The sequence below is a fragment of the Natrix helvetica genome, assembly GCF_964273705.1.
Source record: "Natrix helvetica genome assembly, chromosome: 1".
NCBI lineage: Eukaryota > Metazoa > Chordata > Lepidosauria > Squamata > Natricidae > Natrix > Natrix helvetica.
This window is the reverse complement of record NC_138548.1, coordinates 194,376,617-194,389,329: the sequence shown is the minus strand read 5'-3', so window position 1 is coordinate 194,389,329 and position 12,713 is coordinate 194,376,617. Positions and strand designations below refer to the sequence as shown.

The window sequence follows — 12,713 nt, the reverse complement described above, 5'->3', positions numbered from 1 at the left end:
AGAGCCTGTCATCAATATATTGCTAGAACTAAGAATCAAATGCATCTGGTTGACAATGTTGGGCCCTGCTTTACGGCATCACCTACTTTGCTACTTTCAAACTGAATGAATGAAAAGAACTGCTCTAAAATTTATAAACTACTGTATTTCAGTTTTCCTTCACCACTTAGAATTTTAGAAACATAGGGCTGGAAAGACCTTGGAGGTCTTTTAGTCCAATTACCTGACCATGGCAGGAGACTTTACATCATCCAGATCAAATGATTGTCCAATCCTTTCTAGAAAATCTCCAAGAATGATGCAGCCACAACTACAGGAGGCAAGGTTTTCCATTGGTTAATTCCTCTCATTGTCAAAAAGTTTCTCCTTTGTTCCAGGTTGGATATCTCTTGAATGAGTTTCCACCCATTGCTTCTTGTCCTATACTCAGGTACTTTGGAGAATAAGTCAACCTCCACCTTTCTATGGCAGCCCCTCATGAACCAGAAGAACGCTATCATGTCACCTCTAATTCATCTTTTCCTTAGGCCAAACACAGTTTTCTTAACTGTTCCCTTAACCATTCCTTGTATGAATTATCCTGCAGCTCCCTTATCATGTTATTGCTCTTCTCTGTGTTTTTTTAGGGTCTCAGCATCTTTTTTTGAGTGTAATTGTGATCAGAATGGGATACAGTATTCCAGGTTTACCTCACTTGTGCAAGATGAAGTGGTACTATCACTTCTTGTGATCTTGGTGCTACCCCTCCCTTAATGCAGCCTAGAATTGTACTGGCTTTTTTAGAAGCTGCAGCACACTGCTGGCTCATATTTAAGTGGCGGTCCACTAGGACATCTAGATCCCTCTCACAATTACTACTGTTGAACCAGGTACCATTATTCTATAACTATATCTTTGACTTTTCCTGCTTCAGTGCAGGAACTTACTTTTCTCACCAGTGAACTGCATTTTGTTAGCTAGAGCCCAATATTTAAATTGTGAATCTTTTTTTTTTATTAAAAGAGTTTTGTACAAACAATTTCCCCCCCTTTTCACCCCCACAAAAATTCACTTTCAAATATTATACCAAATACTTTGCCCCCTCCTCTCCCCCCATCTTAAAATAGATTACTCGTAACCCCTTTCCTCCCAACAAACACAATATAAATTTCTCTTAGATTAGTAATAACACATTGATCCCATTTTCTAAGCTAATTTAACATCTATAACTCTTAATATAAATTTCTCCTAGCATAACAATGTTTCATTAATCCCATCTTCTAATTTATTCATACATATATATTACCCCACCCTCCACCCTAACCCTCCCCCACCTCCCACACAAACCCACCCCCCTGACTTCCGCTGTATACCACTCTAACAATTCCAAACATCCCATATACTATTTACTCTGATCATCTATCGGTCTAAACATTCTTACCTAAAGGCTACATAATAACTCCTAGTCTGGTATTTATTCTGTATATAATCAATCCATTTTGCCCATTCCTGTGTGTAATCCTCCTGTTTCTGAGCTTTTAAGAAAGCTGAAATTTTTGCCATTTCAGCGAACCCCGCCACCTTCTGAATCCATTGATCAATTGTCGGTAAAAAATCTTTTTTCCAATGTTGCGCAATCAACAACCTAGCTGCTGTGACCATATACAAGGCCAATTTTGTTTCCCCTTTGGTAAAATCCTTAGCTATACCCAATAAAAACATTTGCGGAGTGAATTGTATTCTTTTCTTAAATACATTCTGCATAACCCACCATATTTTTATCCAAAAAGCTTTAACCTTGTTACAAGTCCACCATACATGAAAAAAGGTAGCATCTAGACACCCGCATCTCCAACATTTTGGTTGAACATTTGGGTACATGCATGATAATTTTTTAGGATCTAAATACCATCTGTAAAACATTTTATAAAAATTCTCCCTTAAATTCTGTGACTGTGTAAATTTAACATTCTGAACCCATATTTTTTCCCACGTTTCCAACATAACCACTTCACCAAAATTCTGAGCCCATTTAATCATACAATCCTTAACCAATTCACTTTCTGAATCTCTTTCTAACAGTACATTATATATTCTTTTAACTTGTTTTGGACCAGTCTCTTTTATCTGCTTAATCAGTTCCACTTCTTTATCCATAAAACCGACCCTACGATCTTCTTCCCATCTCTTCTGTAGCTGTATGTAATGTAACCAATTTAAAGTAATTCCTTCTTCCAACAACTGTTCCAAAGTTTTTAACTTCCATTCGCCCCCATCAGCAATAAGCACATCTTTATATAAACAACCCCCGAGTGACTTAATATTCATAATCCCCATGGTGTCTGCAAGATCCAACCAAAGCGGTATTTTATAATCCCAATTGGGCCGGTGCTTCTTCCATATTCTCATCAAGGCACTTCGGAGAACATGGTTGTTAAACACTTTATCCACCCTGTCTTCATAAAAAAGATATGCATGCCATCCCAGAACAAGATCATGGCCTTCTATATTCAGCAATTCCATTTTTGTTTTCCCAAACCAATCTGCTACATGCGTTAATACCGCAGCTTCATAATATAATCGAAGGTTTGGGAGTCTGAGGCCGCCTCTTTCACGTGTATCTTGCATAATCTTCATCTTTACTCTCGGTTTTTTCTCCTTCCAAACAAATTTATTTAATGTTGTTTGCCAATTTAAATTGTGAATCTTGAATCTTGAGTCCATCCTCCTAAATGTTAGCAATTTTCTTCAACTTAGTGTAGTCTGAAAATTTGATGAGCTGTCATTCTATCCCCTCATCTAGATAATTTATGAAGATGTTGAAGAGCACTGGGCATACTACAGAACCTTGACGTACCCAACTGCATGCTTCCTTCCACGTGGATGTAGGTCCATGGAGGACCACACACTGAGTGTAGTTGGTCAGCCAACTAAGAATCCATATTACATCGACAGTATTTTCCTGATCCACTAATTTAGTGGATTTCTAGATCCTCATAATCGGCTGCTTGATTATCTTTTCCAGAATTTTCCTGAGTATTTCCCAAATAAATAATTTGAGAAATATTTGATTGCCATTATTAAACACAGATTCTTTGACATGGTGTTGTAAAATACAGAGATGTGGTAGACAATTCTTTATTTCATATTTTAGCCTTACAGGATTACAATACAGGAGTCAAGAAGGAATCCTCTCCCATACACATATAGGACATACATATAATTATTGTTGCTATTTTCACTTCCATTGAAATCAACAGACATTTTGCTTTATTTATTATACACCATATAGAACAATATATTTTGGTTCAAACTTGTTAAAAGATATAAATAAAATGACTGATATTTCGCCTGTCCTTTTATAATATCCCCAAATCCATCTCTTGAAGCAAGCCATCTTACCTGCTTGTCAATCTTGACCTGCAAGTATTTTTGCCCTATGGGATTGTTCCAGCTTTCATATTATGAGCAATCTGTGCAATCTGTAAGGCTAGTATTAAAACTGTGAGCAAATTTGATGTTTTATTTTTTGTGCTGATGGCACCATGATATTTAAATGAGACATAGTCATGATTCTTCCTTAGACAAGAGTTCGAACTATATAGGAAATAAAATTCTAATTTATGGCAGATTTCACTGGACAAATAAAAATCTGGAGGCCATAGAGCTGAAGGGTCAGCTTGTAATCCATTTCAAAATATAACAGGGTAAAACAGAAATATTGTTCTATGACAAATGGATGTAACCCACTAAAGACAATCTTATTAAAGATTTAAAACCAAATTATATGTGGAAAAGTCTAAGAATTAAAATCCTGGTTTTTCTATCATTTAATTTGTAATATCAAAAGAGAGAGAATTGCACATGTGGAAAGGGGCATTTTAATCTTAGTTCTCTACCTTTCTTAGTTTAAAAAGTATCTCCTATGTTATCAAGGCTGTTATTTGACTCTTGGATATATATAAACTACCAAGATTATTCACAATTTTGCCAGGATTTAGGAAATAATCTGAATGTTCCATCAAACAATAATGGGCATATTTTCCATTGTGCGAGAGGACAGACTGCGGACACGAAGTGACTTATCAGCTCTTTATTAATAGTAGTAGTGATCCAGCTTGCTCTGTGGTCGGAGGGTTCCCCTTTTATAGGGATCGGGTACGCCCCTCGACCAATCAGAGCGATACCTGTTTCCCGCTGTAGCAGCGGACCAGAGGGGAGACTTGCCACGATATATGCTAATATCTAACACCCCTCCCCTCCTAGACGGAACGTTGCGGTAGGTAACATAGTCTTTTAGGTATGTTGGGGGTTGCCTTACTCGGGAGGAACGTCGTGGTTCTGGTTGGTCAGAAATGGTTTCCGGATCGGATGCTTTTCCCGTTCCACGTTCGGGAGGTTTCGTACCCTCGTTGCTAGGGCGTTCCGGAGTCTGCTCGGTTGCGTTGCCTGGGGTTTGCTCTGCTTCGTGCGTGCTTTCTTGTTCCGAGCTTGGTTCGCAGGTGTCGTAGTTTTCTATGATGGGGCTCTCGCGTGGCTGACTTTCTGTAGGCAGGAAAATCTCGTCTTCATTTCGAAGGTCTGAGTGCGCTAGGCGACCCCGAAGTTGATCGATGTGCCTTTTCCAGTTCCGCCCATCTTCCAGTTCCAGCAGATACGATCGTGGACCCGTGATGCCAATGACCTTTGCCGGCATCCACAATGTTCCCCCTGCATAGTTGTGGACGTATACTGAATCCCCTATGCTAAAAGACCGAATTTTGCTTGTGGAGTCTGGGGGAGCTGTGGCAGAGTAATTTGGGTGAAGACGGTCCAGGTGAGACCGTAGACGGCGGCCCATGAGTAGTTAAGCGGGGCTTCTACCCGTCGTTGCACTTGGGGTGATATGCTGAATTAAAAGGTAATGATCAATGCGTGTTTGCCAATCACCTGGACCCATCCTAGCGAGGGCCTCTTTTGCGAATCGTACCATTCTCTCCGCCTGTCCATTTGATGCCGGATGGAATGGCGCGACGAGGGCGTGCCGAATTCCCTGACCTGCTAGATATGTCTCAAATTGCATGGCCGTGAACTGGGGCCCGTTATCGGAGACCAGGAGGTCGGGCGGGCCATGGGTGGCGAAAAGTCGCCGTAGAACCTTAATGACTGCCTCTGCCGTGGTTGAAGTCATTAGGACTACTTCTAGCCATTTTGAGTATGCATCCACAACTATAAGGAAAGTCTGACCTTGGAATGGTCCTGCGAAGTCGATGTGTATTCGCGACCAGGGTGCTTTAGGTTTCTCCCATTCTGTGGCGGGCGCTTCCAGGGGTGCTGGTCTCGATTCCTGGCATGGGTCGCAAGTGGCCACCCACTCCTCTATTTCTTTGTCCATGTTTGGCCACCAAACGTAACTTCTTTCTAACGCCTTCATCCTAACAATCCCCGGATGACCCACATGTAAAGCATCTAATACATTCCTACGTAACACATACGGAATAACAACTCGATCCCCCCACAATAAACAACCTTGCAACACTGAGAGTTCGTCCCGTTTTGACCAAAACACTTTGAATTCCGGGCCCACGTTTCCCTTCGGCCACCCCCTCCAAACCCAAGTTTGAACTTGCTTTATTAAATTGTCTTTAGAGGAGAACCTTGCAACGTCGTATGAAGAAACCGGTCCAGAGTCCAAACAGTCAATGAGCAATACCGGTACTTCTGGAGTGGGGTCTGGCAGAATGTCAGGTAATGGGCAACGGCTGAGTGCGTCTGCGTGTCCGAGAGTGGAGCCCGGTCGATGAATCAATTTGTATGAGTACGCAGCCAGGAAAACAGTCCACCTGGTCATGCGTGGGGAAAGGGAGACCGGAGTGGGGCGGTTTCCCGCCAAAAGTCCCAACAACGGTTTGTGATCTGTAATTAGTTCAAAATCGCGGCCGTAGAGGTATTCGTGGAAACGTTTTACTCCAGCTACAGCAGCCAGCGCTTCCCTGTCCATTTGGCTGTAATTCCTTTCGGCCGATGAAAGAGTCCTGGAGTAGAAAGCGATGGGCGCTTCTTTTCCGTCGGGCATCCTGTGGCTGAGGACTGCTCCAACTCCGAAGGGTGATGTGTCGCAGGTCAATACCAGCGGTAGGGTCTGGCTGTATTGGACAAGCAGTGAGTCAGTGGTGAGCAGGCGCTTTACCCCAGCGAAAGCTGCAGCTTCGGATCGTCCCCATTTCCATGGTGTGTTCCTCTGGAGTAGACGGTGTAGTGGCTCAGCAACGGTCGCCTTCTGCCTCAGAAAAACGCTGTAGAAGTTAAGTAGTCCGAGGAAGGCCTGCAACTCGGTCTGATTTCGTGGTGTGGGGGCGTCCTGGATCGCCTTAATTTTCTTTGAAGTGGGGTGTATTCCCTGACCATCGATTCTATAACCCAGGAATTCTACGCTAGGCACGTTAATTTGGCATTTTTCCTTTTTTAGGCGGAGACCCTTTTCTCTGATTCTGGCCAAAACAGTTCTGACTCTTTTATTTAATTGCTCCTCATTTGCAGCGGACACCAAGATGTCGTCAAAATAGGGGACGACTCCCGGTATCCCTTGCAAAAGTCGTTCCATGACGGTCTGGAACAATCCTGGGGCAATGCTCACGCCGAATTGTAGCCGGTTGCATTTGAATGCTCCTCTATGCGTCACTATAGTTTGGGCCTCCGCTGTGGCGCTATCCACTGGCAGTTGCTGGTAAGCTTGTGCCATGTCTAATTTAGCAAATACCTTTCCTGGCCCCAACGAGTGCAATAAGTGCTGTACTACAGGCACAGGATATGCGCTCTGTTGTAGCGCGACATTAATTGTGCATTTATAGTCCGCGCAGATGCGGACTGATCCGTCTGTTTGACTGGGGTCACGATGGGTGTTTCCCAGTGCGCGTGATCCACCGGCTCAAGGATTCCTTGCTCCACTAACTTATCTATTTCCTTATCTATTTTTGGGCGGAGTGCAAAAGGCACTCGTCTCGGTTTAAGTCGGATTGGCGCCACTTTGGGGTCTAAATTGAATGATATTGGTTTACCCACATACTTACCAAGACCGGGGCTGAACACATCCTCGAACTCCTTAAAAATCTGTTCAGCACTGCTGTTTCTCACGGCATTGATTCCGGTGACTTCTAACCCCAGGGCTTCAAACCAATCAAGCCCCAGAAGGTTCTGTAATGGCGCGCTGGCGATGGTCACGGGCAGCTGGGCTTCGATGTCCTTGAAACGGATTTGGAATGTGCCTTGGCCCACGATGGGGACTTGGTTCCCCTGGTAGTCTCGTAGCAGGACGTCTGGAGCGCGTAGTTGGCTCTTTCTGAGGCTAGGAATAGCCTGTTTCATGGATGCCCATGAAATAATCGTCAGGGTCGATCCTGTGTCAACTTCTAGCTTGCAAGGTGAGCCCTCCAAGAGGACTGTGACTCTCAGCCTTTTTGGCCGCTTAGGGCGGACCTGATGTATTGTGGTGAGATACGTTCGCAACTCCTCTCTCTGGGTCAACTCTATCTCATCGTCTACATCCTGAAAATACTCTCGTTGAGCGTCTTGATAGAACGCTCTTTCAGCTCTTTGTGTGTATTCTCTCTGGGGATACGCTCGTGGATTTCTCTCTGGGCGCCCTTTCTGATTTCGCCAAGCCCCTGGGTTGGGCTTCTGTTGGCGGTACATGGGTGGCTGCCCTGAGGCAGGGACTCCGCTCCGGCACACTCGTGCGATGTGCCCAAGTTTGTTGCAGTGCGAACAAACAACGTTCCTGAACCTACAAGTAGACCTGGGGTGATTCCCTCCGCAACTTGCGCAGGGCGGCAAGCGGGATCCGGGTCTCCCCCCAGGCCTCAAGTGACTGCTCTGCATCATGTGACTGTCCTCGAACTCGGGATTCTCGTAGTCGGGGCTTGTGTCCTCGTAGTGTACTCTGGTTTGTCTTGGTGCTGGCTGGTTTACGTTGGCCCCTCGTTGTATGGTCACTGATGATTTCTCCGCTGACTCTGACGCTCTTGCTTCGTTTAGCGCTATCTGTAGGGTTAAATTCGGGTTTGCCAACAGCTTATTTTGTAGTGAAATGTCTCTTAACCCACAGATGAGCTGCGCTAAGATGTGCTCGTCCAGATCCCTGAACTCGCAGTGAGTTGCTGCTTTTCGTAGGGCTGCAACATATTGATTTATGGATTCTCCCGCCTTCTGGTTCCTCGTGTTGAATTCCTTGCGGCAGACATGGCGGGAAGGTTTTGGCACGTAATGAGTTTGCAGGGCCTGTTGCAACGCCGTCCACGATACTGCCTGTATTGGAGTAGGCGCGGTGAGGTCTCTGGCCGTATTGAAGACTTCCTTTCCGCAGTAGCCGAGGAAGATGTTTTTCTTCCTCGCGTCGGTGATCCCCGTGTATTCGTTCGCTTCGAGGAAACACTCGAAACGAATCATGAAGGCTTCCCATTCGTCGTTTGCTGGGTCGAAAGGAGCGGGGGGAGCATGCATCGCCATCTTCTCTGTTTGAATTTGCCGCGCTGCGATGATCTGAGATGGCTGCCGGAATTTCTGCCGAATTCCTGGGCTGGATCAAATCCGGAGATTCTGGAGGTAGCGTTCTTCATCCTATCTGCCTCTCGATCCCACCTTCGTCGCCAATGTTAGATCTGGGCAGCGAGAGGACAGACTGCGGACACGAAGTGACTTATCAGCTCTTTATTAATAGTAGTAGTGATCCAGCTTGCTCTGTGGTCGGAGGGTTCCCCTTTTATAGGGATCGGGTACGCCCCTCGACCAATCAGAGCGATACCTGTTTCCCGCTGTAGCAGCGGACCAGAGGGGAGACTTGCCACGATATATGCTAATATCTAACAGTGCCAGGTCCCAGTTTCCTCCTATAGTATTGGAAAATTTTGTGCAAGTGGAAGATATGCAATGCATGCTAAATAGCAAGGGAAATAAGCTCAATTTATTTAGATTTATGAAAATTAAAAGAGGGAGGAGATGTTGATTACTTCCTTCCTCCACAATGGAAGACAGGATAAAAAGCAGGAAGACAGGATTTTAATTATTGTACTGAAATAAGGCAAAATGTTAGGCTCCAATTCTATACCTACTTCCATTAAACCTACTGGAACTTATTTCTGTGTAGGCGCATATAAGATACAGTAAACTTCACTCTATTCAAAGTGCAGTGTAATAATTATATATGCTGTCTTTGGAATTTGAAACATATAATAAAAACCTCTTAGTGCTATCAGATCACAATTGTAAGCATCCAGACAACTGCTAGGTGGCATTTCTATACTTTGTTATCATCCACTGGTCATCTAGATTTTTGGAGCCCTTTCTGATAGACCTACCCTGTTCTCCAAGTCCACATGTAGAGCTGGGAAGATAAAATTAAATCTTACTGGATCTTAGTGAATGGATAATATCCACAATATTGGCTTGTTCAGGTTTCAAAGGCAAGCTGCTTAGAGTATTTAGAATTCTGTCCTTGTCCAATGTGAACAACCAGGTCCAGGCCTATTCTAGGCTAGCTCTGTGCTTGACCTCTCCTCCCTGCCAGGCTGTGTGCTTCCCAATATGAACATCTGATAATTTAGGAGATAAAATTGGGGGTGGGATAGAGAACTGGCGCCATGTCTCCCAACATCTTTGGTTTGAAACAAGTCACTTCATTCTATCTAATGGCCTTTTAAAAATCATGATTTTGTGAATAAGCCACAATGCCTAGGCATAAAGCCAGCCTGTATATGATGGTAGCCAGCTCATTCCTTTAATAGCAGGCCTGCATGAATCAAGTAAAGGGGGGGGGGGGGAATCCAATTTAAAGAACAATTTGGTTATGCTACCTTTTCTTCCTTTTCATACTCAGCTGTTCTCTGAAGGGATTCTCCCCACAATCCCAGCCAGGTTCAAATACAAGTTTGGGTAGAATAAAATCTTGAGCTGTCACAATTCACAAGCAATGAACAGTTCATAACATCAACTGCTCAGGTTTACATACATTTTTCTGCCTCCATACCCATTTCAAATATATTTGGAATTCATTTAATATGAATGCAGCCATTCCATAAAACAGATTATTTAGGATAGCTTGAAGAAAAAGTTAATGTTTTATTTTACAAAAGAATGGCAAACAGTTGAATGCTGTATATCCCCACTACCTGCAGAAGAAAAAGAATTACCTCTGTAAGAGGGGGTCAATCTATTCTCCAAAGAACATGAGGGCAGGACAAGAAGTAACAGATGGAAACTTATCCAAGAGAGATCCAGCATAGAACTAAGGAGAAATTTCCTGACAATAAGAACAATTAATCACCATGGCTTCTGTGTTACATTGATAAATATTACCAAGCAACATTTTATGATTCTGGTAAGCATCACAAAGTTTAAGAAATGCTTTAAGTACTATATATATACAGGAACATGGTGGCTTAGTGGCTAAGATGCTAAGCTTGTCGATCAGAAAGATCAGAAAGGTCAACAGGTCAGCGGTTTGAATCCCTAGCGCCACGTAACAGAATGAGCTCCCGTTACTTCTCCCAGCTTCTGCCAACCTAGCAATTTGAAAGCATGCAAAAATACAAGTAGAAAAATAGGGACCATTTTGGTGGGAAGGTAACAGGGTTCCGTGCACCTTGGGCATTTAGTCATGCCGGCCACATGACTAAGAGTCTTTGGACAGCGTTGACTCTTTGGCTTTGAATGGAGATGAGCACTGCCCCCAAGAATCGGGAACGACTAGCAAATATGTGTGAGGGGAACCTTTACCTTACTATATATATGGTATATATTGATACTACATATTAAAATGGTATACAGGATTGGAAAGATTGGAAATACTTTTCTGATAAAGACAGGATCCTAACAATGACTTTGCACAACTCTGTGCATGTGCATACTCAAAATATTGTGTACAATGTTAGGTTGTGTTACTGAACTGAAAAGAAATGCCAGAAAAACAACCAAAATAATTAACAGGCTGAAGCAACTAGTCCTCAACTTACATCCACTTCTTTAATGATGATTCAAAGTTATGATGGCCTTGAAAAAAATGCTTTATGACCTGTACTTGCAGTTAAGACCACCGTACCACTCGTGTTCATGTGATCGGTTTGGTTGCTTGGTAACCAGCTTGCATTTGACTAGTTGCAGCATCCTGTGGTGACATGATCATGATTGACAACTATTTTTGCCAGTTTCTGGCAAAAAGCATTCATTGGAAAAGCGGAATTCGTTTAATAACCATGTGATTTGCTTAACAAGCATGTGATTAGGTTAATGACCACAGAGATTTGCTTTCCATCCACAGTATAAGTATTTGCAAAATTGTTAGCATAAGTCGAGGACTACCTGCACCTTATGAGGAAAAGTTTTAATATTTGGGTCTTCTTATCCCAAATAACAGAACAATCTCTATGTGTAGTTATGTAGGAGGGGATCATAGTATTCTGCATGATGTGGTGAAAGTATGGAGTCAGAGCTTTTAAGACCATTAACATTAGAATTCATGAGATCATCTAAACTTTGATATTGGGATATTTAGATGAGATCAAATAAAATATTTACAGAGAAAAGTTAAACTATAAAACATATTAGTAAAATGTATCATTTTGATAGCTTCAAAAATGGATTTCCAGATGAATGGAGGGATACCGCTAATGGTAGCCACTAATTCTCATAACAATATATTATGTCCTTTGTTAGTGGTTTTAAAAAGTAGGAAAAATAATTTGAAGATGCTTATGTAATGTATCAGGATGAAGGACTGAAATTCAGAAATAGGAAATATATTCCAAATAATCTAATATAAATTATTACATAAGCAATATTTTGCAGCATGTTATGTCTAACAAGGATTTTAATGCATGAAAAGTAGAGTTATCTTAGAAAAATTCATTCAAAATCAGGAGGTATGGATTTGTTTCCCTAATTCTTTTTACCCTTGCTAGGGTTTCCAGCTTCCTGTCATATCTACTTGGAGAAAAACAATTTTGGCAGATGGCACTGTTTTAAACATGCCAAAATCCCCTCTTCTATATAATATCTTGAATAAATTCTATGCTAAAGAATAGAGAAAGAGTCTATACTAAACAAGTACTTCCTCCTAGAATTCAGTATGGAATCACTTCCTCTGCTAATTGGAAAGATTAATTCTCCTGCTGAATTAAAAAATGTATTTTTCTGAAAGTAGAATGTTAAAATACAGGTCATATTTCAATCCAAATGGAGGATAAGACTCATAGAATCCCTTGGCAGAGTCTGTGAAATATGTTCTGTACAAAACCTAACTGAGTGTCCTGGATAAAAATTGGAAATGCTGTATTGGAACTGTCAAAATCCAGATGACCACTAGATGGCAGCAAAGAGTCAGAGACAACTTGCAACTTTTTCCTATTATTTAGTAGTTTTCCGGATTTCTACAGCCCAGGTATGGTAGCTCTAATAAAAGCATCAATTTCCACAAATCCCTTAGAAGGAAAAGAACATCTGAAATAAAATGCCAGAAGGAAGATTTTGAATCATTGGCTATCATAAATGTTTCAGCTCTATGCAGCTGTGCTTTAGGACCGCCTGCCTCATGTGCTTGTCCTAATTTAGTGTAGGTCACTAGTTGCAGAACTCAGGTTAGCTACATCAACAGTGCCGTACAAGGTTACCTTTATCAGCATCAAATAAAAGCAGAAAGAAGAAAGGAAATGTCTCTTGCTCTGCAACAGCTGGGGAAGCATGAGGAAATATTTCAGAGTTAATTC

General features: G+C 42.3%; 1 protein-coding gene across 6 annotated transcripts in view; it reads right to left on the bottom strand.

Moving 5' to 3' along the window:
• The window catches only part of NFIX (nuclear factor I X), a 219,297-nt gene that overhangs the window by 55,679 nt on the left and 150,905 nt on the right, over positions 1 to 12,713 (bottom strand). The gene's annotated exons all lie outside the window — the stretch shown is intronic.